This window comes from Erpetoichthys calabaricus, chromosome 9 (genome assembly GCF_900747795.2).
Source record: "Erpetoichthys calabaricus chromosome 9, fErpCal1.3, whole genome shotgun sequence".
NCBI lineage: Eukaryota > Metazoa > Chordata > Cladistia > Polypteriformes > Polypteridae > Erpetoichthys > Erpetoichthys calabaricus.
Genome location: NC_041402.2, coordinates 68,842,699 through 68,869,475, shown reverse-complemented (window position 1 = coordinate 68,869,475; position 26,777 = coordinate 68,842,699). Strand labels below are relative to the sequence as shown.

The 26,777-nt window shown below is 39.3% G+C and overlaps 1 protein-coding gene across 2 annotated transcripts in view; it reads left to right on the top strand.

Moving 5' to 3' along the window:
- The window catches only part of dok4 (docking protein 4), a 263,114-nt gene that overhangs the window by 96,930 nt on the left and 139,407 nt on the right, over positions 1 to 26,777 (top strand). For both annotated transcript variants that reach the window (XM_051932134.1, XM_028809691.2), the window contains exon 2: positions 18,983 to 19,070. The gene's annotated coding sequence lies outside the window, so the exon portion shown is untranslated. The remainder of the gene's footprint in view (positions 1 to 18,982; positions 19,071 to 26,777) is intronic.

Genomic DNA, 26,777 nt, shown 5'->3' with positions numbered 1-26,777 from the left:
GATGTGCCTGGGTGGATTTTCAGAGCTTGCACCTTCTTGTTAAAATGCTTTTCTATGCAGTTTGTGGTAATACTTCTAAGTTAAATGTAGTAAACTGGCTCAAGATAACTGATTAGATACTGAATTTGCCATCAGCCACATTTATTGATAACATGTCTTGTTGTATTATTGATTACAGTCTTGCATGATTTGCTGTGACTTCCAGTCATCACAGCTTTTCTTTGCTAGTGTTGTTGATATGGTACAGTAGATACTCTGACCTTGCAAGCTTATTTTATATGTGATAATAAACTGAAGATGTGTTGCATTTGTATTTTAGCACAGCAATTTAATTTTGTTAGACAACTTTGTCCCCCTAATACTACTTTCAGCATACTTCATTTTACTCAAGGCTACGCTATCAACGCATGCTCCCAACCTTTTTTTCTCTCTGTGTTCTGCTCTAGGATATAAAACGATTAGACATACTTAAATACTTCATATGTCTCCTGAAATGAAACCACATGTTACAATGTAAGTTTATCAGACATTGCTGTACAGCAGGACAACTGTACTCCCCAGTGCAAATTTAAATTAATTAAGTAATCTCAATCTTAATGTAGATTAATTGATCTACTTATTACAAACTATTAATGTTCTTATTACAGTCTAGGACCATCTCTCCAACTGACAGTTTACAAAACCTGATATGAGTTTAGTCAGGACTTTTTTCTTCATAAATGTAATAGATTTACACATTTTTACCTGTGGGGTTGTTATGTTCTGACCCATTCACATGGAAATTGCACACACCATATTTAGATCCTTTTCACCATATTTTCCATATGTGTAGACAACAAACACATTGTATACTATATTTTTACCATAATTAATTTGGTGAAGTTCCAATTGTATTTATTTTTCAAAATTATATTTCCATAATAATTATAATTATATAAGACATCTGTGTTCATATTTATAAAAAGTGTTTAAAATCACTGCAGGGATTGGCTTTTAAGTCCATAGGGGAAAAAACTACACTTAATTGGGCAGCAGGCAGCTGACCTCCACCTTAGTTTCCGCTGGCAGCTGTTTTTGCTCTGGTGAGTTATTAATGGTAAAAATGCATTATACATTGTGTTATGCATAAATTGACAAGGAAGTGGAGTCCCCTACTGAGTAGATGCTTTGCTTTGTTAATGCATCTACAGTAATTGCATTGAGATTAAAAGTAGTAGAAGGCAGGTCTTACCAGAATTTAGTTTGGCTTGTAATTAGCATCAGATACTAAAAGTATTTATGATTAACATACACTTTATTCATTTATTTTTCCAGAATACTTTTTTATACAATTATCCACCTTTGCACTAACAGCCTATAATATAAGATGTAGGTGTCCAGACTATGCTGCAGTGATTTTTTTTCTGAATCATGTCATATGTTTTAGAGGTCAAAGATGGTGTCACTGGCCTTTTCAATATATATACAGGTATATGCACACACACACACACACACACACACACTTTATGTATATGTAAAATGTATTAGACTGGACAAAATTCATATTTGGAGAGATGTTATGTGATTATTGACGTTAAATGTAAACTAATTGGAATTATGAAGAAGACTTGGATGTCATAATGGATGTGTAGTTATCAGTAATAGGAGAATGTCCAGGATCACATTAAAGCAAACAAGATGTTGGGTTATGCACTATGTCGAGTACAATTCAAGAGAGATTATGCTGTATGCTGAACCTGTGTAGGTACTTCTAAAATGCTTTTTGCAGATGTGGCCCCTTTAGTACAAAATACAGTAGCACTATAAAACATCATGGCACTAGAAAAAGTCTTGAGGAGATTAGCTAGACTGCTACCACGACTTGAAGGAACAAGTAATGAGAAATTATTTAAAGAACAGCAAGTTGCATTTAGAGTGTCATATACCGAGTTTTTTAAAACATTTTTTATTTAAACTAGGGTGTGTATACATTGAACTTTTCAAGGGTAAATGTTGCACAATTGCTCCATGTATCGCTTTTTTTCTGCATAATGAGATACTTTTTAACAAGATAGATTGATAGATACTTTATTAATCCCGAGGGGAAATTCACATATATATAGAATAACTAGTATATATACTGAATAACTAGTAATATAGTTGAATTTTGCACCTTTTGGATCTTTAATATGTTGACACAATAGAATTTTAGGAATACAGAAAAATAAACAAATGATGAGCACTTTTCCTGAACAAAAAGTATTACATTATTAGTTAAAATAAGAAAGCAAATTCTAATCATATGTATTTTTGAGATGAGATTTGTTTCATCAGCTATGCTAAAATAAGGTCAAATGTTAATGTTACATATACAAATACTATATGCTGCTTTCCAGGGAGTTATTTACATTTCAGGTAAGGGTTTTGCTTTGATCTATTGTCTTAGCTAATATAGAGTAACACCTACCAGTATACCATATATTTGTAAACTTCTTTGACTTAACATACACAATATACATATTAAAATTAACATGAAAAAAATAGCCAACCTAAATAGAACACAAAAATGAGAATGGATTAATATATGATGAACAAAGACTATTGGAAGCATGTAATTAAAGGACTATATGATTCCATTTAGAAAAGCGCATATGAAATACTAAAATGTATTATGTTGATTTTGTTGTGGACTATAACAAAACACAGTTTATGTATATAATTTTATATGCATATATTACTATAATTACTATTATATAAACACTGATTTGTTTTGATTAGACTAGATAAACGTTTATTAATCTAATGGGAAAATCTAAATGCATACAGCAGCAGAAACATAAAAAAGAAGAATACAGGCTCATAGGACAAATAACACAACCAATCAATCTGTCAATCAGTTGATAAGAAAAATGTATATTGTGCAGATATTTAAAAAAAAACTTAATGAGCACATCGGGAGAAACTACTGAATTGCCTGATAGCAGGGGCGCTTCTTTAGCACACTGTGGTGGAATGAGCCTGTAGCTAAAAGTACTTCAAGACCACACCTCCTGGAGGGGGTTCTTCATGATGGCATTCAATTTTGCCACCATCCCTTTTTCCACATCTTCTTCCAGTGTGTCAAGGGTTCGCCCTCTCATGGAACAGACTTTCTTGAAAAGTTTGTTTCAGTCATAGTGCATCTTTTGAGCTCAAGTTGCTTCCCCTGGAGACTGCAGTGTAGAACAACACTCTGGCTACTCCAGAATGACAGAACATTTCCAACAGCTTGCTTTATACACAAAAAGACCTGAATCTCCTTGTTGTTTATATGGACCCCTAGGTGCGTGTACCTCTTCACCACTTCCACTTCCTCGCCCTAGATGGAGGCAGGTCTCAGGGGCTCCTTGGCATGTCTACAGTCCACTACCAGCTCTTTTGTCTTGCTGATGTGGAGTTGCAAGTTGTGGTCCCTGCACCACAAGATGAAGTCTTCCACAACCTTCCTGTATTCTGACCCATCTCCATTATTAATGCAGCCTATGATAGACAAGTCTTCTGAAAATTTCTGTAGATGACATACGCTGGTATTATGCTGGAAATCTGTTATGTAGAGGGTGAAGAGGAAGGGAGAGGGGGCAATTCCCTGAGATGCTCCAGTATTACACACCACCATTTCTCATACATAATTTCTCAGCCTCACAAGCTGCCATCTCTTGGTCAGGTAGTCCATGATCCAGGACATTATGGGGGTATCAAGATTCAAAGCCTTGAGCTTATTCCTCAGTCGATGAGAAAGAATCATGTTAAAGGCACTGGAAAAATCAAAGAACATTATCCTGACTGTGTTGCTGGCTATGTCCTAGTGGGAGTAGGCTCTGTAGATCAAATAGATGAGAGCATCCTCCACATCTGTATGGGTCTGATAGGCAAGCAGCAGAGGATCCAGATGTTCTTTTTCATATTAGTTTTTGGTGTTATACATCCCAATATGTTGTGTAATTCTCACATAAGATCAAATCAATTCATAACACCTAAGTGTTAACTGTATTTATGTTTGTAGTCTAATATTAATCTGTATTTTTGTTGTATGTATGAATAAAAGCTGTATGAGGCACATGCATCAAACATTTTTATGCCCTGGAGTGTACTGCTTTACATTTCCTGTGTTATTATTTTTTTCTTTGGCACTTTTTAAGTTCTCATTTGGTGATGAACAAACACAGAGGAAGTGATAATTCAGTAAAATTGCTGCTGGTCAATATTGTAGTGACCATTGCTGGTATATGTATTTTACTTTAAAAATAATTGAATAGTAAGGGATGAATATCTATAGAAACAAGTTGCAGACATACATAGCAATGGAGTAAAATCTGGAATAGTTATGGAAAAAACATATGGTTGTTAATACTCGGAGTAGAGAAGAACTGTCTAAATTTAGCCAGGAACAGATTTAAAGGTCACAGAATCCTCTTATTAGTATTTTAGCAGGAATGAAAATATACACCTCTGAGAAATCAGGATTGAAAGCCCCAGATGTGTAAAATTGATATTTTTATGTAATTGCTTTCTCATCCTGAACCTGCTTACCCTAACCTCATTACTGTCACAAAATAATCTAAGAAAGAATGCATCTTTCCTGAACCCATCATGACAGTGCCTGATAAGGAGCTGAATCATCCAAAAATCTTATCATAGCAATTTCAAATGCCAAATGTTACCGCTTCTCCACTCAGCACAGAAAAGAATGACAAACTGTCAGAGTCCTGCAGCAGTTACATCAGTTGCTGTAACTAATGTACAAGATCAATCTTTGGTTCCTAACATTTTTGCCAGTATAGGCTTGTGCACCTATTGAATGTACGTAGAATAGAAGTGCACTGACCCCAGAAACCTATCAATCAGAAACAATTGCCTATTTTCACTCCTTTTTTGTATATGATTTCGACCCTGCGATCAATGCATCATTTTAGGTTTTTCCAGTACACAACTCTCTGGGCTCAGCAGTTCGACATGGGGAATTAGAGTGAAGTGGCTCATGAAATTGACCTGAAACTGACAGTCAGGTTCTCGTTTCCTTTTCACACAGCACATAAATACCATAGCTCACTGTTGGTTTAATGTACCAAATGATCATTTGATTCTTTTTCTCAGGCTTCATCTGCCAAACAGCTAGTAGCCTGATCAGGAGACCCATGTTGGGGATGACTTATTTAAAGCAAATATGTGTTTTTTATTTTTTTAATTACCACCAGAAGGCTTTTTTTTCAGTTATGGACAAAAAAATGCGAGTGTATGAAACAAAAAATAGTTCACAGTCAATTTTATGAGCAACTGTGAGCTTGAGAAGCTTTACTTTTAGCTTGCTGTGTTTTATATTTTGATTTTGTGTAAAGGCAATTGATATTTAATAGGGTCATACAGTAAAGAACAGCAATAATTCCTTTCAAGGCTCTTTAGCAAAATTAGCACAATTTGCATATTTCCAATAATTAAGACTCATTCATATTAAAAAAGACTTTAACAAAGTTTGCAAATTTGTATACTGTATATTGAACTAGCGGACACCAGGAGGTGACACCATAATAGTTATAGTCACACATTATAAAAATAATTTCAATCCTATGTGGTCTATTTCAGATTGAATGGAAGTAGGGTGTCAATCATGCATAATTGTGTGACTGAAATCTCTGTGTGTGTGCATGTGGGGATCCTATGTGGAATAAACAGAGTGATTGATAGTAGGGCATCATTCATACATATTTATGTAAATAGGGTCCCGTGAGTGAGTGTGTGTGTGTGTGTGTGTGTTAATCTTAAGGTTCGGGAATAGACAAATCTAGTGATGAGTTTAGTAAGTCTTATCCAACCCAAGTGATAATACACTGTACAAATAAGATAAATGGTAGCTAAAATTTTATTAAACTTTTGGGGTTTTTTTTTCAAAAAAGAAGCACATAACTTGACTGCATGATTTTAAATATTTAGTTAGTTTTTCAATGAAAGCATATAGTTTACTAAAAAGTAAATATATGCACGCTGCTATAAATCAGAAATTTGCCTTTTAGTAATCCGCAGTAGTGAACAAAGGACAGAAAGTCAAAAGTTGTAAATATGTCTGCTGTCCATGATATAATTTAGATAAGACATATATTCTAATGCTTTTTTGTGTTGGTGATTCAAAAACCATTCAGAAAGTACACATTTTTGAGAAATAAAGCAAAATGACAACTTGCATTATTCTTTTATATGTCTCCTTATTGAAACCTTCAGTTTCATTTTAAATTATTTTTCTTTTATGTTCTTGATCTTTACACACATGACTTGCATTTAGGTTGGCACAATCTAAACTTAGCTTTATCTGTACTACGTTACATAGTAGTTCCTATATTCTTTGGAAAACCAAAATTGTGCTTGTCCAGCTACTTCACAACATTCATAATAACTCCCTTTCCAGGTATTGTTTGGATTATCACAGTTTGTGATTTTCAAGGTTGTTTTGGTGGTGGAGCACTTTTTTTTTTACCTACAGTGTCTTTGCCTTGTCCTTACATGGAGAACTTGTTGATATCAGACAAATATTTTCCTCATACTGCTTTCCTCCCACTTTTTTTAATTGACCAGTATTTTTTTTGTCTTTAAATGCACAATCCATAAGTTCAGTTTGATGATGTACCACTGTGTGGCTGAAAAGAAATATGTATTTTTCTGTGTGAAATTGTGCCTTCCTGAGATATCTTTATTATTGAAACGTTGATTGTGCTTGTTATTAAATGATGTAATGTCTTAATTTTAACCCCAGATCTAAGGCACAGCAAGGATGCCTCAGCTTTAAACATATGCTTGGTGCATTTTTATTTAATGACTACACAAAGACCCCGTTTCGACAACGTAAGATTAAACGGGCATTAGTGCAATAGTAATAAGTATAAGCACCACAAACCTGATATAGGTGTATTGAATGAATGCGTAATTAGGCCTGGAGCTGTAGTCGAAATCGCCTTTCAGGCCTCTACAGCTTTAATCAAAGTCGCCTTTCTCTTTGCATTTTTGCGGCCGTAAATCCGCCGCCTGCTGCAATGTCGGTCTTGTAAGGTTTTTCGGGCAGCTGCGCAGAAGGCGACTGCGCATTCGGCTTCGGACGTGCGCAGAAGGCGACTGCGCATTCGGCTTCGGACAGACGTGAGTGAGTGAGTGAGTGAGTGAGTGAGTGAGTGGGTGGGTGGGTGGGTGGGTTTTGCCCTAAATGAATTCTATCGTTGCAGTTGCTAGAAAGAGGACATTACCACTTTGTATAACTTGTAACAAAAACATGCTTTTTTTATAGTAAGTTTTCTTCTTAGATTTAACTTACAGGGTTTGAAAGTGGCTAATTTTGCTTCCTGGACCCAGGGTTCAGTCCCTGGAGTGGTCAATCTTTTGTCTTCATGTGTCCATATTGATTTTTGTGGGTAATGTAGTTTCTTCCCACATCTCAAAGTTATGTGTGTTCAGTTAATTGGGCACTCTTTTAGTTTTTCCATTTTGAGAGAGTGTACCCAGTGATTACTGATATTGTATTTCTGTGCCTGAAGTTCTCAAGATTTGCATAAGGCAGAACGTTTGGTAAAACTGAAGTATCAATGGGGAGTAACAGAAGGAATAAAATGTGTTATTAAATTTATTATTACCTTTAATTCCAAGTTAGGCAAAAGCTATTGGAGACAGCTAGATGTAAAGCAAAATGGCAATCCTTATTTTTCAAGAAATGACAAAATGAAACTTTTGAAAATGTACAAGTGTATTTTCCCAAAGCTTTAACATTCTCTGAAAATATTCCTTATTCTGGAAAAATCCATCATTAACCACACAACACGATATTACTTGAACCATTCTGAAGCATCCTCTGTATTTCAGGTCAGTCTTTTTCCCTACTGCCTTGTTATATGAGTATTGCAATTATTATCTTGCTGATAATCTATTTGTAAATTGTCTTGTTAACAGGGAAATGAAAAAAATGTTTTTATTTATTTCCTCTTATAAAAGCCCATAGGTAAGCAGGCTAAAGAATAAAAATGCACTGTATGTGAACTATTTCCTTATATGCTAACAGCACAATGTAAAATTGATATTTTGTTCAAATTAGCAGACACTTATGTAGATTTAACATTAGCACTGAATTTCTAAGATTGGCTCTTACAGTCATCTTTTATGATATTATCCCATTTCACTATTCATCATCATCATTTTCACTTCACTCATCCTAATAAACATTATGGTAGCAACACGCTGAGATTGCCTCACCAAGCCATCTTTTCCCCAGCAGCTACTTCTAATCATTGCTGGGGAATTTTCAGATGCCTCCAGGTCAGCTGTGAGGTACAGTCCCTCCAGTGTGACTTCAAACATGTTTTAACCATTGGACTATTCCCTTGAACGATGTTCAAACATTGGACCATTCCTTGAACACCCTCCATGGGAGATGCTAAGAGGGGCACTCCATTCTACATGCTCAAACTTTATCAAGCAACTCCTTTCGTTAAGAAATGGCTTTACTCTGAACTCCTCCAGTATGACTTAGCTCCTCACCTTATTATGGAATAGTAACCCTGCACAGGTATATTTTTTTTAAGCTTCTTGTACCTGTAATGTCACTGTTTGGTTACTACCCAGAACCTCTCTCTATAACAGAGGATGGAGAATGACTGGTAAATTAAATGCTTCATTCAGTAACCTAACTCTTGCTTCACCATCATGGTCCGAGTCATTGTATGCAAAAGCTGATGCTGTCTCAAGAATTCATTAGTTAGTCTCATGGCCAGTTTTTCCCACAGCACATACTTGCTGACTAACCATTCCAATGCACACTATAGATCAGAGTATGATGCAAACATCAGAGATGTAACCATTACATTCACAAACTGGATACTCTTCCATTTTCAACTGTGTGTTGATGTCCTGTACATAAAAAATCATGAATAGGAGACTAGACAAGATGCACTATATCGCCCATATTGAACAGACTCAAGATAATGTCAAGTATGTTATCACAGCTCTTCTCAAATAAAGAGAGCAAATGGCATTCAGCAATGGCCCTGGAGCCCCAAACTGTCATGTATGTGGTCTTACGGTTTTTCCATATCTACAAAGCATATGAACACAGGATTGACAATATTTCTGGAAGATGAAGAACTTTGCCCACTATTCCATGGCCTAAAGGGACTCTGCATTGTTCCTTCTGGATCTGAGGTTCAACTATTAGGTGCAATTACTGTTTTATTTTCATGGCATAGGTTTTACCAGTTTACCATGGCAGATCATTCTTGCCTTGTACATGTTAGTTGCTGGGATAGGCTCTAGCTGCGCCATGACCCATCTCTGAATAAACATATTTGGAATATAAATAAACAGAGTGTTGTTTTTGAACAATGCATTGGTCTCCCACTTTTCTCTTTTAGTAATGTTAATGTACGAAAAGATGCTTGAAACTAAACCAAATCATTTACTTTTTTATTTTATGGCCATTGTTATTTGTCAGTTTATGTCTCTGTTGCAATTATGATAATAATACACTTCTTTGGTCCTCATATTACAAAGCTTAATAGGTTTAATGCGCATGCCTGATGGTGTCTTTCATTTACTCATTTAAAGTGCAAGTGAAAGTAGAACCCATTTGATAAAGAATTTGTTTTATTTAGAACTAAATCATCATAATACAATACAATAACAACACATTTATATTGAATGTATTCATTATTTTGTACAATTCACTATTGGAATTGTTTTAAATCGAATATATAAATATATTAAACTAATACATTTATCAGCATAATCTGCATCATTGTTAATTATTTATTTAACTATTTTTGTATTTAACAAAATAAAACATTCACTAGGCACTCCAAACACTGTATTATACTTTGAATTAGGGAATACATTTGACAAGTAGTTTTATATTAATCTGCGGTGGGTTGGCACCCTGCCCGGGATTGGTTCCTGCCTTGTGCCCTGTGTTGGCTGGGATTGGCTCCAGCAGACCCCCGTGACCCTGTGTTCGGATTCAGCGGGTTTGAAAATGGATTGATGGATGGATTTTATATTAATACTTTAAGTATATTTTCAAACAAATACTTTACTTTTACCTAAGTAGAAAGGTAAATGGGGTACTTTAACTTTTACTGGAGTACATTTTTGCTCGTTTATTTGTACTTTTATTTAAATAATCATTTGAGTACTTTATCCTTCACTGGAAATTGAATGGCTTTGTAGAACCTTTTTGTGGATGTCCAGATAGTATTTTCAGCATCCTCACCAAACCCCACTTATTTAGTGACCCTGAATTATAGATGTATGTCTTTTTCATCATATTACATTAATAAAAAATAACCTTTCTGTAAGCCGGTTAACACAATAGGAAAAAAAACTAACTCAGTGGAAATTTTAATAAAAAATTTCACTAAGAAATGGGAAAATCACCTAACATTAAAGATCGTAGCTGAAGATATTTAGCCAACAAGGTGTGATTGTGGATTGCAAGCTATATGGAATTGTTTGAGTGTGATTGTATAGTAGAGCTTTTCTTTACTTCAGATTCTCATGCTGTTAGTAAACTGTGTAAATACACTGAAAAGATAATGGCATTTAAAACAAATTTTGCCTAATATTTGTTTTTTTTTCTCAGTGAAGTTCGTGTTTAGTTGAAGTACTCTTTCGGGCAGAGTTTTCAAAGCACTGTGCTAAAACATGTAAAAGAAAATAAAAATGAGAGATTTCTTTAACTGTCGAAGGTGGCAGCAATATCATCTATATTATGGCACATACTCATAGTGCTTACGTTACAGTACCTTCAGAAAGTATTCAGACTTCTTCATTTTCTACACATTTTGTTATGCTGTAGCCTTGTGCTAAAATTGTTTAAATTCATTTTTCCCCCTCATCAAACACCACTCAATACCTCAGAAACATCAGTCATTTTCTAACCTGCTTAGCCCAGACCAGGGCCGTGGGGGTGCTGGAGAATATCCCAGCTTGCATAGGGCACAAGGTAGGAACAAACCCTGGACAGGCCGCCAGTCTATCACAGGGCAAAAACACAAACACACACACACCAAGCCAATTTAGTATTGAGTGCGGGAAGAAGTGCACACAGACACGGGGAGAACAAACAAACTCCATTCTTCCATCTCCATATGGGTTCTCTGGAGATCAGCTAGAGTGATTGTTGTGTTCTTACCAAGAGGTCCTTCTCCGATTGTTGCTCAGTTTGGCTGGATAGCCAGCTCTATGAAGAGTCATAGTTGTCCTACACTTGTTCCATTTAATGATCCAATTATAGTGGCCACTGGCCTCTTGGGAACATTCAATGATGTAGAATTTTTTTGTTCGACCTTACCCAGATATGTGCATCATCACCGTACTGGCCTCTGAGCTTGGTTTTTACTGTGTTGCACATTATCATCTGTGAGACCTGATATACAGTTCTGTGCCTTTCCTTTTCATTCACAATCAACTATATTGACCTGGTGGACTTGTAAAAAGATGTAGAAACATCTCATCAATGATCTATAGAGTGAGATGCATCTGAGCCAAATTTCAAATGTCATAGTAAAGGGTCTGAATATTTGTGTCAGTGTGAGATTCTGTTTATTTTTAATATGTCATTCTGAGATATTGACTGTTGCTTGATGAGAGAAAAAATGAATATAAATGATTTTAGCATAGGACCAAAATCGGTAAAAAATGAAAGTGGTCTGAATACTTTCTGAAGGCACTGTATTTTAACTTTACAATTTTCTGTAGCATAATGATGAGTCTATGTGTTTTTCTGTTTTTAAATTAAATTAGCATTAGACCCAAGGATTACTTGGGCTGTAAAAGTGCTAACAGCATTAGTCCCAAGCATTACTCAAGCAACTGTACCGGTGTGCCTTATGTAAGCATCAGGCCGAAGCATTACTAAGGCAAAGGAGTAGACGCATCTTCTCTTAGCCTCATAATGGCGTCTCCTAAGAAACATTTTCCAGCAGCCCAGGTGTTGCACGGTCTTGACAGTGATGTGAGCAGTGATGCTGAGGAACCTCTCATCAGTGGTGATGACAAACTGAATCTTTCTTCAAGCAGTGAAATTGAAATAGACAATGAAACTGAAAGTGATTCTGACGAACGCGAAAGTGACACTCACGTTTGAATTTCTGTTGACCCTACTTCAAATAAACCAGCACCACCTCATTTTGATTTTGCAGGACAGCCAGGAATAAAAGTGAACAATGTTGACAGCCATGATCTGCTTACTTACTTGAAATTATTTCTTGAAGAATTGTTGTTGAGATAAACTGTTATGCTGAGCTGACACTTGTAAATGACTGTACCCCTAAGCAGCTTTCCTGTTCAAAGATATACCTCATAAAAAACATATTTTGAAAGTATATACAGTATTAGAATCATCATTATTAGTATTATTATTCATTTCATATTATTGTTATTATTATTATTCATCAGTATAATTATCATTTGTATCATTATTATTATACTTTCTACACTTCTGACTTTGTACTTCTGGTGTTTTGCATGTTTTACAGTAGAAGGGTGAGATTTATTTAATATGTCTTTTATTCAAGACAAATAATGCACTTTTTACATGTTTTTTTGAGGAAAATATTTAATGCTAAGGAGGTTAATTATTATTTATGCATCGTCATTTTTAGCAGATCTGATAAAATAAAATGTGTGTGAGTGTATATACAGGTGCTGGTCATAAAATTAGAATATCATGACAAAGTTGATTTATTTCAGTAATTCCATTCAAAAAGTGAAACTTGTATATTAGATTCATTCATTACACATAGACTGATGTATTTCAAATGTTTATTTCTTTTAATGTTGATGATTATGACTGACAACTAATGAAAGTCCCAAATTCAGTATCTCGGAAAATTAGAATATCAATTAAGACCAATGCAAAAAAAGGATTTTTAGAAATGTTGGCCAACTGAAAGGTATGCACATGAAAAGTATGAGCATGTACAGCACTCAATATTTAGTTGGGGCTCCTTTGGCCTGGATTACTGCAGCAATGCGGCGTGGCATGGAGTCGATCAGTCTGTGGCACTGCTCAGGTGTTATGAGAGCCCATGTTACTCTGATAGTGGCCTTCAGCTCTTCTGAATTGTTGGGTCTGGTGTATTGCATCTTCCTCTTCACAATACCCCATAGATTTTCTATGGGGTTAAGGTCAGGCGAGTTTGCTGGCCAATCAAGAACAGGGATACCATGGTCCTTAAACCAGGTACTGGTAGCTTTGGCACTGTGTGCAGGTGCCAGGTCCTGTTGGAAAATGAAATCTGCATATCCATAAAGTTCGTCAGCAGCAGGAAGCATGAAGTACTCTACAACTTCCTGGTAGATGGCTGCGTTGACCTTGGACCTCAGAAAACACAATGGACCAACACCAGCAGATGACATGGCACCCCAAACCATCACTGACTGTGGAAACTTTACACTGGACCTCACGCAATGTGGATTCTGTGCCTCTCCTCTCTTCCTCCAGACTCTGGGACCTTGATTTCCAAAGGAAATACAAAATTTACTTTCATCAGAGAACATAACTTTGGACCACTCAGCAGCAGTCCAGTCCTTTTTGTCTTTAGCCCAGGCGAGACGCTTCTGACGCTGTCTCTTGTTCAAGAGTGGCTTGACACAAGGAATGCGACAGCTGAAACCCATGTCTTGCATATGTCTGTGCGTGGTGGTCCTTGAAGCACTGACTCCAGCTGCAGTCCACTCTTTGTGAATCTCCATCACATTTTTGAATGGGTTTTGTTTCACAATCCTCTCCAGGGTGCGGTTATCCCTATTGCTTGTACACTTTTTTCTACCACATCTTGTCCTTCCCTTCGCCTCTCTATTAATGTGCTTGGACACAGAGCTCTGTGAACAGCCAGCCTCTTTAGCAATGACCTTTTGTGTCTTGCCCTCCTTGTGCCAGGTGTCAATGGTCGTCTTTTGGACAACTGTCAAGTCAGCAGTCTTCCCCATGATTGTGTAGTAGTGCTGGGTGGTATACCGGTTCATACCGAAAACCGTTTTTTATTTTTTTTATGATATGGATTTTTCTTATACCGCAACACCGGTTTAAATTGCCTAAACGACGGTCGGAACGTGGCGCGGCGGGAAACTGTTCAAGTGGGGACATTTTTCACTGCTACACCGCTAAACACAGATTTGTTGCACTAGGGCTCTTTTTCACTGCTACACCACCAAATAGTGGGCGGTAGCATAGGAATGCTGCGTGGTGAAAATGGACAGAGATCCTGGAGATACTTTAGTTTTAAAAGGTCAGATGTGTAAATACTGTTTCTATACTACTGGATAATGCTGCAAGCCAAGTTGTACTTGTTTTATTTGTTTTCAATACAGTGTAATGTACCTGGGTGCTGTGTAATAGTGTGACGACATGTTTTCAAACCCCGTCATAAGGTATATAGCACATTAAATGCTTTGTGTTAAGTGATTCTTAAACTGACTTCTTCTTGCACTAAGAGGAGGCGCCGGCAGCAATCGCCGCACAGAATACATTCACTTAATGATCTTCCTGCTCTCTGAACATTTAGAATGCTTAGATAAATACTTGATATAATTTTCATGGTAATCATATGGGGGCACGGCGGCGTGCCTGCCTTGCATTTGCATGTTTTTCTGGTGGGTTTACTTGGCGCTTCAGTTTCCTTTCAAAGTCATGTAGGATGTGGGGTTTTGTTGTGCTATATTGACCCTGCTAGTGTATGTTTTGCTTGTATTCATCCTTCGATGGGCGCAACTCTGAATGGATGGCATAATTAAACATGTATAACGAAGATATTTTTAAAGTTCTGAACACTCCGTGGGCTAAGTTTATAACTAGTTTTAATTTCACAAAGACGTTTATCGTGTGGTGATTGGTTATGTGGAGAAAGAAAAAGGACGGATAGGAACTGGGGTTTTGGTACGTCAGATAGAGACAGCACGCGTGCAATAAAGAAAGCCTGCTCAGAAGAACATGCATTGAATTCTGTGTTCGTGTCTCCGACCAGCAGATCACAAACCCAACATTTACACAATATTTAAGTTAAACCTGTGCGATAGCTATTCATACATCCAGTTTTTTGGAGCCTCGTCACACCTGCCGTAAAGGTCTCTACACTGAACGTACACCTGGGGACACCTTACTGCCTGGGAGCAGCACTACCGCCTCACTACCGTGCTTGTTTAATACCTGCTTTAATGCATTTCATCATGAAAATGATATCCAATATTTATCTTAGCATTCTAAATTTTTAGAGAGCAGGAATACCATGAAATGAATGGATTCTGTGCGGTGATTGCTGCCTCCTCTTAGTGCATAGGAAGTCAGTTTAAGAAGCATAGTAATTAACAACTGGGTCGGGGAACACAACACAAAGCATTTAATGTGCTGCATTAACTTATGACGGGGTTTGAGAAAATCAAGTAAATTAAACATTGATTTTAGGATGAAGTTTAGTTTATGACATTCTACTTTAATTATGAAGTAAATTATGAAAATAAAGTGGAAATGTTGACTTTAATCTTGACATAAGCATCAAAATTAAAGTGGAAATGTCGAGAATAAAGTCAGCATGTCGACTTTATTCTTGACATACAGTGATCCCTCGCTATATCGCTCTTCGCCTTTCGCGGCTTCACTCCATTGCGGATTTTATATGTAAGCATATTTAAATATATATCGCGGATTTTTCGCTGCTTTGCGGGTTTCTGCAGACAATGGGTCTTTTAATTTCTGGTACATGCTTCCTCAGTTGGTTTGCCCAGTTGATTTCATACAAGGGACGCTATTGGCAGATGGCTGAGAAGCTACCCAACTTACTTTTCTTTCTCTCTCTCTCTTGCGCTGACGTAGGGGGGTGTGAGCAGGGGGGCTGTTCGCACACCTAGACGATACGGACGCTCGTCTAAAAATGCTGAAAGATTATCTTCACGTTGCTATCTTTTGTGCAGCTGCAGCTGCTTCCTGAAACGACATGCTGAACGGTGCTTCGCATACTTAAAAGCACGAAGGGCACGTATTGATTTTTTTTATCTCTCTCTCTCTCTCTCTCTCTCTCTCTCTCTCTCTCTCTCTCTCTCTCTCTCTCTCTCTCTCTCTCTCTCTCTCTCTCTCTCTCTCTCTCTCTCTCTCTCTCTCTCTCTCTCTCTGCTCCTGACGGAGGGGGTGTGAGCTACCGCCTTCAACAGCTTTGTGCCGTGGTGCTTCGCATACTTAAAAGCCAAACAGCCCTATTGATTTGTTTGCTCCTTTGAAGAGGAAGATATGTTTGCATTCTTTTAATTGTGAGACTGAACTGTCATCTCTGTCTTGTCATGGAGCACAGTTTAAACTTTTGAAAAAGAGACAAATGTTTGTTTGCAGTGTTTGAATAACGTTCCTGTCTCTCTACAACCTTTTTTCGCCTGAGAGCTACTTTTACAAAATGAAAATGGTTAAGAGCTACTCATGTTTTCTAACGTTTATTCGCAAAGCTTATTTCAACCCAAACAAACTGAATAAGCTTGTTTTGCCTGAACATTTACAAAATGTTGGTGTCCACAACTCACGTTTTGCATTTAAACATCACAAAAAATATTTAGTTCACCTGCAAGTGCATTTTGTATGTCTGTATGCATTTCCTAGTGTATCTCACACCATTGAATTAAAACATGAATGCTGTCAAAACAAAACAATGCAATTACAAATACACAGATATTACTTACTCATTTGTCATTTTGTTACATGTCACTGTTTCGCTTCACAAGAGTATTCACATGTCTAGTTGCATGTGTGATGTGTTTTTAAGTTAGTCAGATGACTGGCACTGCATAGAGTCAACAAGAGAGGTGTATTGTGGAGTGGAGCCACTTAGGTTCACTCTTATGGAGTCATTTAAATGTTCATCTGTCAGTCTTGTTCTGAACTTCGATTTCATGACATTCATGTCAGACTCAGAGGTATGGAGACCCAAACAAAGCAGACATTTTCAGAGTAGCTTGGTGAAGATTCTTTTAGTTATTTGGCTCTTCTAAGCTCCAGAAATGCTGAGAATGCTGTTGAGACTTTAACTGCACATTATTTTGAAGGTTTACTAACATAACATCCAAAGTATATAAAATCCACTGTCTTTTTGTCTGTCCGCTCTTCACGAGAGAACTACTTAATGGATTTAGATCCGTTTTTTTTTTGTATAATTTGCTTGAACATTCCGGTTGATTTTGCGACTTCTCTCATTTCGCTATGTATCATAGTTCGCTTGCGGTACCGATTTATTTACGTGCATCCAAGATGCATGCAACGGGCCGAGGGGAGTGGCCTTCCTCACTCACTCGCCAGATTCAGAGCATGTTCATTACCTCTGCTTAGCTAGCAAACGATAGAACAATTGAATTCAACTTTGTTTGATATTTAAAATAAAGTGTTACTTAGGTCTTGATGAGTTTGAGTCTCTTAAATGTATGCCACATTGAAAAGAGATTGCAATTCAGATTGTGATTTTGTGTTAAAAGGATTGTGATATGATTTTTTGGAAAGATCGCCCACCCCTAATTTGACTAATCAAGTTTTCAAATTTATGTACGATTCATTAACCCTTTGGAGCGCTACTTGGAAAGGGATTGCGAGCTACCGGTAGCTCGCAAGTGATGTGTTGGAGACCCCGGCTCTAGAATGAGCCACCAGAAGGAATAAAATACATAACTGAAAGAAGTGACTATTTAGAAAACATAAGTATTAACAGTTCCTTAGTTTAACTTGGTTATTATTTGCATTTTATTTTAGGATCGTGGGTCCTGTTGTTTCAGTAGCATACTGCAGTGTTTCCCAACCTCGGTCCTGGGGGCACACTGTGGCTGCAGGTTTTTGTTCCAACCAGCTTCTGTTTTTAATTGGACTTCTGGGCTAATGAAATGATGTGTTATTTCCCAAGTTCTGTTTTTTGGAAACAATATAGAAATTAGAAAACAAGGTTTGGTGTATATAATATATAATTAAAGTGTACCAATCAGTTCTATGGGAATAATGTATTTTTGTTCTTTTTAACAATATTTTCATCTTGATTTTCATTCTACTTTTCTAGGTGTTCTAATTGTTTAATTAATCCATTATTTACTATTTATTTATTTTTAGTGGGTCTGATGCTAAAGTACTTGCAGCCTTTAATTATTCAATGTTGTTTACCAGCGTGTCTGATCTGCTCATTTTTAATTGTCATTAATAAGATACAACGAAGGGGAAAAACTGCACAGAGAAAGGGCAAAATATAATGAAATCAACAAAAGAGAGTTAAGCAGTTAAATTTATAGCAAAAGCAGAAATATTTCTAAATGTCTTTTATAAATGTAAAAATCATGCTGCTGTGCTTTTCTGAATGTACTGTAGAAAAAAAGAAAAATAATACCAGCTAATTAAATGAGATCAGTGTTATCAGGTGTTGTCACTGATTAGGAATCTGGTTGGAACAAAAACCTACAGCCACAGTGTGCCCCCAGGACCGAGGTTGGGAAACACTGGCATACTGTATATGTAATTCTTTAAACCATTCATAGTATACAGACAACGTGGTGTTGTGGCTAATCCACTAAGACTATGATACACAAATTTGCTGAATCAGAATTCCCAACTGACATACTGCACCACCTAGAAATTTGTAATCGAGTGTCAATTTTTAAGTCACTAAAATTAAAAAATATTAGATATGTCAGTTAGTTTAAGTGCAACATTGTGGATATGCATATAAAATGTTAAAAAAACATTGTAAAATACTGTAGCACTTACAAAACATAATTGTATCTCCAGAAATCCTAAATTAGATGAAATAAGTTTGAGAAAGTGTTTATGTGTGTACAATTAAAAAAATAAATAAAAAGTGCAATTTTCTAAGCAAAATTGTAAGATTTAATTGTTTTCCTGTAGTATTTTTTTTTCTTTCTTTTTTTTTTTATCAGTGTCCCAACAAGTGTTTGTTATTAATGTTGAATTGTTTTTGTTTTGTTCCTTTCACAGGCCACATACCTATTTGTCAAAAGGATTATCAGGATGCTTTGGGCTTTATTTACTTTCTCATGAAATTGATGTGTAAACTTCTGAGCAGGTAACTTACTAACAAGTTTTACATTTTTAGTAATGTCTACTAAGTGACTTAGTACTGTGCATTTTTACATAATGTAATCCTGATGGTAAGGAATTATTCCCATACCTGTGCCTACTGATTTTATTGTTTTCTGTTGCCTTGGTTAGGCTTCGGTGCACAATGATTACAATAGGCTTGAAATCGGACTAAATGAATAGATGGAAAAATTCAAGTACCTTAATTAAATTGCATTTAGAGCTGCTACATTTTTGTCATATGTATTGCAGTTATAAGAAGATTTTTTCCCTACGGGTAGCAAAGTGACAGCACAGCAGCACATAGGGTTTTGTTTCTGGGCCCTCTTACTCTTTTTCTGCTACCTGTATGAGGTTTGAATCATTCACCCCTTGTTTGTGTGTTTTTCTCTTAGTATTCCAGTTTTCTTCCCTCATCTACAAAATGTGCATGTTAGTTTGATTCTAAATTGGCTCTATGTAAGGTTTTGTGCATGCGTTTGTGAGACTGCCATGCTCTTTCGGGTGGTTTCCTACTTACTGCCTAGTGCTGGCGGGATAGTCTATTGATGGTAAAACCAAGTGTGTACTCTCTCTTTATCTCCAGACAGAGGAGCAGCTTCAGTGACAGACTGCTGTCACTGTCCTGCTCCACTGACAGACTGAGCAGATCGTTTCTTCCCCAAACTATGCGACTCTTCAATTCCACCCAGGGAAAGGGGGGTAAACGTTAACATTATCCAAAGTTATTGTCTGTTTTTACCTGCATTTTTATTACTCTTTAATATTGTGTTTAATTGAATTTACTTTAATATTTAATTTAATATATGCTACTGCTGGAGTATGTGAATTTCCTCTTGGGATTAAAAAAGTATCTATCTATCTATCTATCTATCTATCTATCTATCTATCTATCTATCTATCTGTCTGTCTGTCTGTCTGTCTGTCTGTCTGTCTGTCTGTCTGTCTGTCTGTCTGTCTGTCTGTCTGTCTGTCTGTCTGTCTAGGAAACAATGCAAATCTGTTACAAGATCATGCTGCTAAATGTTATAGACATTTATACCAATCAGCCACAACATTAAAAGCACTGATAGGTGAAGTACATATCATTGATTATCATGTCGAAATGCACCTGTCAAGGGGTGGGATATTTTAGGCAGCAAGTTAACAATCAGTTCTTGAAGATGATGTTTTGGAAGAAGGAAAAATGGGCAAGTGCAAGGATCTGAGCAACTTTGAAAAGGGCCAGTTTCTAATGGTTAAATGACTGGGTCAGAGCACCTCCAAAGCAGTAGGTCTTGTGGAGTGTCTCCAATATGCAGTATATAAGTGTTCTAAGGAAGTACATCTAGTGAACTGGCAACAGGGCCATAGGTGCACCCGGCTCATTGATGTGTGTGGGGGAGTAGAGACAAGCTTGACTGGTGTGAACCCACAGAAGATCTACAGTAGCACAAATTGCTAAAAAAACGTAATGCTGACCATGAGAGAATGAAGTCAGAACTGACCGTGCATTGCAGCCTACTGTGTAGCTGGAGACCTGTCGAAGTGGTCATGCTAACCCCTGTCTAGCACTGAAAGCAATACCAATGGGCATGTGAGCATCAGAACTGGACCATGGAGCAGTGGAAGAAGGTGGCCTGGTCTGATGAATTTCTTGCAGATCATGTGAACAGCCAGGTGCATGTGCATCATTTACCTGAGGAGGAGATGGCAAAAGGATGCGCTATGGGAAGAAACCAAGCTAGTGGAAGTAGTGTGGTGCTCTGAGCAATGTTCTGCTGGGAAACCTTGTGACTTGGCATTCATGTGGATATTACTTTAACAATATCCAAAGATTGTTGCACACCATGTACACCCTTTCATGGCAACGGTATTCACTGATGACAGTAGCCTATTTCAGTAAGATAATGCTCCCTGGCACACAGCAAAAATTGTTCAGGAATGGTTTCAGGAACATAATAAATATTTCAAGGTGTTGACTTGGCCACTAAATTCAGCAGATCTCAATCTGATCAGGTGTGGTATATCGGGTCTGCAGCTCAGAAAAAGATGGACAATTTTTAAATAAATTATTGTGCCCTAAATGTGCAGACTCCAATTGGTTATGGGAGCACATGAGTGCGTTTTGCTCCGCAGTTAATTGGGGAAATGGCTGACTGTGCCGCATTGACATGAGGAGGTGGACAGATTAATCAGTTAGGCACCTAAATTATGTGGCTGAGGAAGCGGCTCCTTGCACCCGTACCCAATTAGGCAGCAGAGGTTACAGGACTCTGCACAGGACAGAAGGGGGAGAGTGGCAGAACAAGCCAGCCAGTTAGTTTAGTAAGGCAGAGCAATCTGGCTGACACCGCACGAAGCAGCCAAGTCACAGGTTGGGTTGGAGAAGACAGCGGCTGCTTGTGTCTCCATTGGCTGAGCAAGCAATGGGAAAACTGGGAAGACGAGGTGGGAGTTGTGATGGGCTCGTCGGATGAAACAGTATCCTGATGATTGTATGGTTGGTTTTATTCTCGTTTTATTCTGGATTTTAACTTCATGGACTTTCACTGTTTTAAAGGATTATTTATTTATGGAATTTTTGTTGCAGTGCACTTTTGAACAATTGTTTTTGTTGTTTTTAATAACTAGGGGGCCCCGCCCCCTGCTTGCTTCGCTCGCTCACCCCTGGTTTTTGTTTACCGGATATACAATTTAAAGAGATTATTATTTTCATGGGAAATGTTACATATGCATTATTTTCACTTTGACTTTAAAACTTTTGTAAAAACAATACTTGTCCTTTTTTTCCGGCCCCATACATGGTTAAACCTCTTTCTCGAAGGATGTATAACGCTGCTCACGTTGTGAAGGGGGGCCGGCTGAACGGACAGTAAGGAGATGCTGTCAGATCATGTTGTCTTGCTGCTGCTGCTGGCAAGGTGCACGTTCTGTTTGTCTCGCTGCATGTCCATCCATCCATCCATCCTCTTTCGCTTATCTGAGGTCGGGTCGTGGGGGCAGCAGCTTGAGCAGAGATGCCCAGACTTCCCTCTCTCCAGCCACTTCTTTTAGCTCTTCCGGGAGAATCCCAAGGCATTCCCAGGCCAGCCGTGAGACATAGTCCCTCCAGCGTGTCCTGGGTCTTCCCCGGGGCCTCCTCCCAGTTGGACGTGCTCGGAACACCTCACCAGGGAGGTGTCCAGGAGGCATCCTGATCAGATGCCCGAGCCACCTCATCTGACACCTCTCGATACGGAGGAGCAGCGGCTCTACTCTGAGCCCCTCCCGGATGACTGAGCTTCTCACCCTATCTTTAAGGGAGAGCCCAGACACCCTGCGGAGAAAACTCATTTCAGCTGCTTGTATTCGCAATCTCGTTCTTTCGGTCACTACCCATAGCTCATGACCATAGGTGAGGGTAGGAACATAGATCGACTGGTAAATTGAGAGCTTTGCCTTACGACTCTGCTCCTTTTTCACCACGACAGACCGATGCCGAGCCCGCATCACTGCGGACGCTGCACCGATCTGCCTGTCGATCTCACGCTCCATTCTTCCCTCACTTGTGAACAAGACCCCGAGATACTTGAACTCCTCCCCTTGAGGCAGGATCTCGCTCCCAACCCTGAGAGGGCACTCCACCCTTTTCCAGCTGAGAACCATGGTCTCGGGTTTGGAGGTGCTGATTCCCATCCCAGCCGCTTCACACTCAGCTGTGAACCGATCCATAGAGAGCTGAAGATCACGGCCTGATGAAGCAAACAGGACAACATCATCTGCAAAAAGCAGTGACCCAATCCTGAGTCCACCAAACCGGACCCCCTCAACACCCTGGCTGCGCCTAGAAATTCTGTCCATAAAACATGAACAGAATCGGTGACAAAGGGCAGCCCTGGCGGAGTCCAACTCTCACTGAAAACGGGTTTGACTTACTGCCGGCAGTGCGGACCAAGCTCTGACACCGGTTGTACAGGGACCGAACAGCCCTTATCAGGGGGTCTGGTACCCCATACTCCTGGAGCACCCCCGACAGGATTCCCTGAGGGACACGGTCGAACGCCTTTTCCAAGTCCACAAAACACATGTAGACTGGTTGGGTGAACTCCCATGCACCCTCCAGGACTCTGCTAAGGGTGTAGAGCTGGTCCACTGTTCCGCCACCAGGACGAAAACCACACTGTTCCTCCTGAATCCGAGGTTCGACTATCCGATGGACCATCCTCTCTAGAACCCCCGAATAGACTTTTCCAGGGAGGCTGAGGAGTGTGATCCCTCTGTAGTTGGAACACACCCTCCGCTCCCCCTTCTTAAATAGGGGGACCACCACCCCGGTCTGCCAATCCAGAGGCACTGTCCCTGATGTCCATGCGATGTTGCAGAAACGTGTCAACCAAGACAGCCCTACAACATCCAGAGCCTTGAGGAACTCCGGACGTATCTCATCCACCCCCGGGGCCCTGCCACCAAGAAGTTTTTTGACCACCTCTGTGACCTCAGTCCCAGAGATGGGGGAGCCCACCTCTGAGTCCCCAGGCTCTGCTTCCTCATTGGAAGGCATGTTAGTGGGATTGAGGAGGTCTTCGAAGTACTCCCCCCACCGACCCACAACGTCCCGAGTCGAGGTCAGCAGCGCACCATCCCCACCATATACAGTGTTGACACTGCACTGCTTCCCCCTCCTGAGATGCCGGATGGTGGACCAGAATCTCCTCGAAGCCGTCCGAAAGTCGTTCTCCATGGCCTCTTGAAACTCCTCCCTTGCCCGAGTTTTTGCCTCAGCAACCACTGAAGCCGCATTCCGCTTGGCCTTCCAGTACCTATTAGCTGCCTCCAGAGTCCCACAGGACAGAAGGGACCGGTAGGACTCCTTCTTCAGCTTGACAGCATCCCTCACTGCCGGTTTCCACCAACAGGTTCGGGGATTGCCGCCACGACAGGCACCGACCACCTTACGGCCACAGCTTCGGTCAGCCACCTCAACAATAGAGGCACGGAACATGGCCCATTCGGACTCAATGTCCCCCACCTCCCTCGGGACGTGGTCGAAGTTCTGCCGGAGGTGGGAGTTGAAGCTACTTCTGACAGGGGGCTCTGCCAGACGTTCCCAGCAGACCCTCACAACACGCGCTGCATGTTGGTCATTTAAAAGCCTGTACAGCAGCTGTCCTTTTGCCACTTCGTGTTTCAGCTGCTTGCATTGTGAAGGGGGGGTGGGGCTGAACGCACACTAAGGAGAAGCTGTCGGATCATCTGCTGGCTTGTTGCTGCTGCTGCTGGCGAGCTGCGTGTTTTGCTTGTTGCGCTGCATGTCGATCATTTCAAAGCCTGTATAGTAGCTGTCCTTTTTCCACTTCGTGTTTCAGCTGCTTGCATTGTGAAGGGGGGGTGGGGCTGAACGCACACTAAGGAAAAGCGGTCGTATCATCTGCTGGCTTGCTGCTGCTGCTGGTGAATTGCGTGTTCTGCTTGTCGCTTGTCATTGTTTTAAGAGCTGGGAGCACATGAAGTGCGTCTGCCAAAGCATTTCAACAACTGCTAGGCTAGGTTAGATGTACGTGAACTTGTTTTAAATGTTGTCTCACTGCCTTATCTCACATGACGTTAAAGTGTCTCTCATGGGACGTCAAATTGTCTTCCAAGAAGATCACATCTCGTCTCCCTAGTCTCCCTCCCAAGATTTTTTTTTTTATAATAGACAGATAGTACCAAGGCAATTTTGCATCTACCCCTTGCTATGTGCGTGTGTGTCCTCATTTGCTTGACTCATCCTCGTGACATTACAGACAATGGTGGGTTCAAGAGGCTTCTGGGATGCAGCCGGTAGTGTGAAGCCGACCTACACTGATCATATCAGGCAGCTGTGGAATGCTGGAAAAACAAGTCCGATCCATGGAGGCACCACCTCACAGCTTATAAGACTTAAAGAAACTCCTGGTAATGTTCTGGTGCCAGATACAACAGGACATATTCAGAAGTCTTGTGGAGTTCACACCTTTTGAGGGGTCAGAGCTGTTGCGGTCTCATGACGGGGACCTATTCAATATTAATCAGGTGGCTTTAACACTAGAATTACCAAAGCTTACGAGAAAACTCGTAAATCTGGCCCACCTTAAATCCACTCGCACATCTCCATTCAGAGTTTTTTATCTTGTAAATGTATCGATAAGCCCAAGCAGCCTGCTATACCATCACCCCCCCAAACCCCCCCCCCCACCGCCGGAGAAACTGCAAAACCTCTCCCAACTCCAGCCTTGTTTATCTGTGAGTCAGGTACCTAGGCTAAAAAATATCGTTATTCGGAACACATGCATTTCACGTGTGTTCCGTGTCTACAAAGATCTGTGTGAGTGTAGGATGACAGGAAATGTTGAACACATACCTAAAAGACAAACTTTTTCCATGTTTTAGTACTAACGACAAAATGTAGAAATTAACAATAGATCATTATTTTTATATGATGGTAGGCCCTCATATTTTCCATGTGAAATTTTTCATTGATCAAAAAAACAACACCAGTCATGTATTTTCATTTTCAGTTAATCTACTTTCTGTAATTTTATGACAAGTTCCTTTTGTAAATTTTTTTTTTTCATGTTAATGGAAGTTTTGTGATGGGGTTAAACATTTTCCATTGAGTTGTTCAGATTCTGATTCTATGATCAAAACATCTAGAAAGTTGATTTTAGGTTGGTGTCTTAATGTGTGTGTTTGTGGAAAATCTAAATTCATTTCCACCACTACGAATTACAAATTGTGTCCGAAAATTAAGCGTTATGAATGTATGGTTGGAAAGAGTATCTGGAAGAAAAATCCAGGTGAGCTTGATGGACTGAAGAATCTTCTCTTGTTTGTCAAATTTCTTATGCTTACAGTTAGGTCCATAAATATTTGGACAGAGACAACTTTTTTCTAATTTTGGTTCTGTACATTACCACAATGAATCTTAAATGAAACAACTCAGATGCAGTTGAAGTGCAGACTTTCAGCTTTAAGTCAGTGGGGTGAACAAAACGATTGCATAAAAATGTGAGGCAACTAAAGCATTTTTTAACACAATCCCTTCATTTCAGGGGCTCAAAAGTAATTGGACAATTGACTCAAAGGCTGTTTCATGGGCAGGTGTGGGCAAGTCCATCGTTATGTCATTATCAATTAAGCAGATAAAAGGCCTGGAGTTGATTTGAGGTGTGGTGCTTGCATGTGGAAGATTTTGCTGTGAACAGACAACATGCGGTCAAAGGAGCTCTCCATGCAGGTGAGAGAAGCCATCCTTAAGATGCAAAAACAGAAAAAACCCATCTGAGAAATTGCTACAATTATACGAGTGGCAAAATCTACAGTTTGGTACATCCTGAGAAAGAAAGCAAGCACTGGTGAACTCAGCAACGCAAAAAGACCTGGACGTCCACGGAAGACAACAGTGGTGTATGATTGCAGAATCATTTCCATGGTGAAGAGGAACCCCTTCACAACAGCCAACCAAGTGAACAACACTCTCCAGGGGGTAGGCGTATCGATATCCAAGTCTACCATAAAGAGAAGACTGCATGAAAGTAAATACAGAGGGTGCACTGCAAGGTACAAGCCACTCATAAGCCTCAAGAATAGAAAGTTTAGATTGGACTTTGCTAAAGAACATCTAAAAAAGCCAGCACAGTTCTGGAAAAACGTTCTTTGGACAGATGAAACCAAGATCCACCTCTACCAGAATGATGGCAAGAAAAAGCAT